Raw genomic sequence first — 4,045 nt, forward strand, 5'->3', positions numbered from 1 at the left:
TCCCTAAGTCCTTCCCCAGTCACTTGTGAAACCCTAACTTCTATAAACCTACACAACCTCTGTCTCATCTCATATTATAGGATCAGAAAGTCCTGCCTGAAGTCTAACTTCAGTCCTTCTTGCTGCTGCCTCAGCTCATTCAGCCTGGAGAATTGGGGCCCTGACAGAGGACTGAAATATTTCTGAGAAGTGCCCCTATCTTGGCCCTCACCCCCTAGGCTTTGCTCCCTACCACCCATTGACTTAGGACTCTGTACAGAAAAGGGGTGTGAGCTTTCCCTGAAGGTCTCTGTGTGACCTACAATTGGGCTCATCTGCAATCTGTTGGGAGCCAGTGAGAAGGGAGTGTATGGGAAGGGGCTCGGAGAGGCCCAGGTCTTCTTCCTCCTCATTCAGATACCAGGACAGACAGTTGGATGGAGATACAGCTTCAAAGCTCCCTCCCTGACCAAATCAGGAGCTCAGAGACACACTTAGACATAAACATGCACACAGATGGTGTGCTACAGAAACACACATCCTCACACCCAGGCCCCATTGCCCAAATGTACACTCACGCAGACATGGACATTTGCATGTAACCACAGACACCCACGGGCCGACTGAAAGACACACCCTGCACACCTGCCAAGCACACTCATGCATGCTCACACACAGACATGTATCACACACAAAGCAGGACACACACTCATAAACATGCTCACTCACACACAGATGCCCATTCATTTATTCATTCATTCCACAATTGGGTCTTGAGCACCCTGTGTACCAGGCACTGTTCCAGGCATTGGGGACGCAATAGTGAACAAGACAGACAAAAATCCCCACCCTTGTGGAGCTAACATTCTAGCGGTGGAGTCAACGAACAACACAAATAAGCAGGCAAAGGAGTGTGCTGAAAGGTGCAAAGCGAGGGAGGGAGTGAAAGCGGGGGCGCTGCAGTGCTCCTCTGTGCAGTTTTTATGGAGTCATCAGAGCATGGTGTTGGAGCTAAAGGCTGGAAGGAGGTGAGGGAATGCATTGAGCTTCCTAACAGCTTTGTTAAAATAAGAAATATAGCAGACCTGCGGCTGTGTATCTTTTTCTAACATGCTGTGGCAGAGGAGAAAATAGCAACGAACCTCTTTGAATCTGAAAAAAAATTATGCGCATTTATGCTGTGATAATGTGATGTCACCATCGTTTCCAGGACAACCAAACCTCCGATCTGGCAGCAGAGCAGGACCGCACATTCCTTCTGAAAGTTGTTTTCCCAGCACCCTGCCCCAGTGTCTGAGGTTGTGGGAGTCTAGAGTCTTTTGTTGGGTCACTGCAAGGGCAGATTGGATTGAATGGGGGGCACTGCATGTTGGAAACAGTTACAGACATTCACACTAATCTTGTTTTACTGGGAGAACCAGACTAATTTTCTTGTACAGGCTCTCATTTGAGCTGAAATCTCATCAGAGCAGATTCTCTGAAGTAGCATCATGAGTGGGCCCGCACCTCCCTGTGTGGCTGCAGAGCTGAAGACCTCTGTTATTGAAACCACACTTGGCAACCTTGTCATTCAGTGTCCTGCCCACAAGGCAGGCTTGATCAGGAAATAGTGGGATGGGATTTTTATGTAATCACCACGAATAAGAAACAGGTGGCATTTTCTCTTTTATCGTGTGCACATCTAGGGAAGAGTGTTCTGGATAGAAGAAACAGCCAGTGCAAAGGTCCTGAGGCAGGACCCAGCTTGGTGCATTAGACGAACGTTCAAGAGGCTGGTGTGGCTGCAGCTGAGTGAGTGAGATGGAGAGAGGGAGACGAGGTCAGAGAGGGGATGGGAGCAGATCCCGAGGGCATCATGGGCCATGGGAGGATTTTGGCTTTTAACCTGAGTGAGATGCAGCCACGGAGAGTTCTGAGCAACGGACGACTAATTTAACCTAAATTTCCTTTCTTTTTTTTTTTAATGGCTTTTTTGAGGTATAATTTCCATGCAAGAAAATGCACAGACTTTTAACAGTTTGATGAGTTTGACAAATGCGTACGTCTGTGTAACCAGCATCCCCAGTGAAGACACGGAACATTTCCATCATCCCGGATCATTTCCTCCTTCCCCGTGCCCTTTGTGATCTACTCCTCACTCCGGCCCTCGGTAACCGTTTTTCTGATTTCTGTCACCATACGTCCACTTAGCCTGTTTTGGATGATCTCAGGAGACCTTGTTTGAGATTGACCAGGAAAGCACTGGGAAGCCTGCAGAGGTTTAGAGAGGGGCTGTAAATTCAAATTTATGCTTTAGAAAGAGCTTTATATTCTGGGGGTAGGAGGTGGACTGGGGGAGCCATTACGGAGGGTACTAAGGTAACTGTTGGTTGAATTATTCACCTGCATAACTCGTGACACAGCAATTCTGTTCTTGGTGAATGTTCTTCTTGAGAGAAATCCTCACTCAGAACCGTAGGGGACAGGGACAAGGATGTTCACTTGGTCAAGGCGTTGTCCAGTCTCTCCAATGTGGAGTTGCCCCTTTCCCCTTGCAACTACTAAGTGGTCCGAGGGGAGACTTTTTAAGACAGTGCAACATCCCGCTCCTCAACAAACTCCCCCCAGACTTAACACCCAGTGATGATTCTTGCCTGCATCAATATTTACTGCAATGGTTGCAAAATGGTGATTTTCCAACTCCAGCTGTCCCTCTCCACTTACCAGTTGGACCTTGACATGCTACTGCAAAAAACTTCACCCACCCCTAGTTTATTTACCTGTGACAGAAATCGGCCTTCCAAAGATGCCCATGTCCCAATCCCTGGAACTGTGATGATGTTACTCTCCATGGCAAAAGAGATTTTGCAGATGTGATTACGTTAAAGATTTTGAGCTGTTGCGATTATACTGGATTTTCTGGAGGGTCCAATGTGATCACAAGGGTCCTTATAAGGGATGTGGGAGGGTCGGAGTGGAAGAAAAGTGTGACCATAGAAGGTCAGAGTAATGTGGGGCCTTGAGCCAAAGAATGTTGGGCGGCCTCTGGAAGGTGGAAAAGGCAAGAAACGAATTTCCTCTAGAGCCTCCAGAAGAAACGCGTCCCTGCCAGTCCGTGTTGGATTATCCGTAAGATAATACCATTTTAAGCCACAAAACGTGTGGTAATTAGTTACAACAGCCACAGGAAGCTAATACACTATTAGCTGTATGGTTATAGAATTCCTATTTTTAAAATGGTCTATAATTCATTGCCATCTTCAATTATTGCGTTGTTTAAATTGCCCGAGATTTGGCCAGTGGGAGCCCCTTCACGCTCAGTCAGGGTGTCTTGCGTCTGTTTGTTCACTGCCATATCGTCAGCTCCTAGAGCAGTGCCCAGCACACAGCGGTGAAGTGACAGCTGTTTGTTGACCTAATGAGGGACAGGCACCGGCAAGGCATAAACCCACTGTTCTCTTCAACCCAGTTCTCAGCTCCATGGAAAAGCCGAGTGGGTTTGCAGCAGGAAGTGCAGAGACTAGACTCTGGGACGGTTTAAGCTGGGAAAATGGGGGTCAGCAGTCAGGACAAGGGTGATGACAGTCTGCAGTGGGACCAAGAGGACTGGGATCTCTCTTCCCTTCTCCGGAGTCCAGAGGAAATATTCTAGGGGTTCCACAGATGCCCCCAGTGTGGTCTCAGCTGAGTTCCTGGGTGAACATAGACAGCAGGGAGGGGTGTCATGGGGAAGAGATATGGGACTTGGGGACTCATGCCCTTCACCGAGGGTGGCTTCTTCCTTCTGCTTCCTGGTGTGTGTGTTGGGGGTAAAGGCTTGGGGGCTTGGTGTGCTATGAGGCAAGTTGATTAGTGCAAACCTTTTAGTGGCACCTACCATGTGCCGGGCACTTTCCCAAGCCTGTCTCATACACCACTCCACGATCCCTTATCTGAAGCCCTTGAGGACAGCTGTGTTTCAGAAGTCAGAACTTTCTGGCTTTGAGAAATGCATATACTATCTGTTGTGCAACTTCACCTGGGAGCAAACAGATTGCTACTTCTGCAGCAAAATGGATGGACCTTCACAGTAAGTGGGATAAATAGG

The sequence above is a fragment of the Galeopterus variegatus genome, unplaced genomic scaffold, assembly GCF_000696425.1.
Source record: "Galeopterus variegatus unplaced genomic scaffold, G_variegatus-3.0.2 Scaffold93, whole genome shotgun sequence".
NCBI classification, from domain to species: Eukaryota; Metazoa; Chordata; class Mammalia; order Dermoptera; family Cynocephalidae; genus Galeopterus; species Galeopterus variegatus.